Source organism: Salvelinus alpinus, chromosome 13 (assembly GCF_045679555.1).
Source record: "Salvelinus alpinus chromosome 13, SLU_Salpinus.1, whole genome shotgun sequence".
Lineage (NCBI taxonomy): Eukaryota > Metazoa > Chordata > Actinopteri > Salmoniformes > Salmonidae > Salvelinus > Salvelinus alpinus.
Genome location: NC_092098.1, coordinates 18,733,913 through 18,734,463, shown reverse-complemented (window position 1 = coordinate 18,734,463; position 551 = coordinate 18,733,913).

The following is a 551-nucleotide window of genomic DNA, read 5'->3' as shown; positions in this document are numbered from 1 at the left end:
TGTTTGACAATTAAGCCTGGCTCACAGTAGGTGTTCCAATTCATCCCAAAGGTGTTCAATGGGGTTAAGGTCAGGGCTCTGTGCAGGCCAGTCAAGGTCTTCCACACTGATCTCAACAAACCATTTCTGTATGGACCTGGCTTTGTGCACTGGGGCATTGTCATGCTGAAACAGGAAAGGTCCTTTCCTAAAGTGTTGCCACAAAGTTGGAAGCACAGAATAATCTAGAATGTCATTGTATACTGTAGCATTAAGATTTCCCTTCACTGGAACTAAGGGACCTAGCCCGAACCATGAGATAGAGCCCCAGACCATTACTCCTCCTCCACCAAACTTTACAGTTGGCACTATGCATTGGGGCAGGTAGCTTTCTCCTGGCATCCGCCAAACCCAGATTTGTACTTACACATACCCTTATCTTATGTAATACTATCTGCTACTGTTGGGTTCACAGCTTTCTTTAGTTTAGTTTGATGAGTTTAATATAATGTGAACTGGGATTTTGTGTGACATAAAAGTTACTCTCAAAAAACGGTAAAGTACAGTATAAC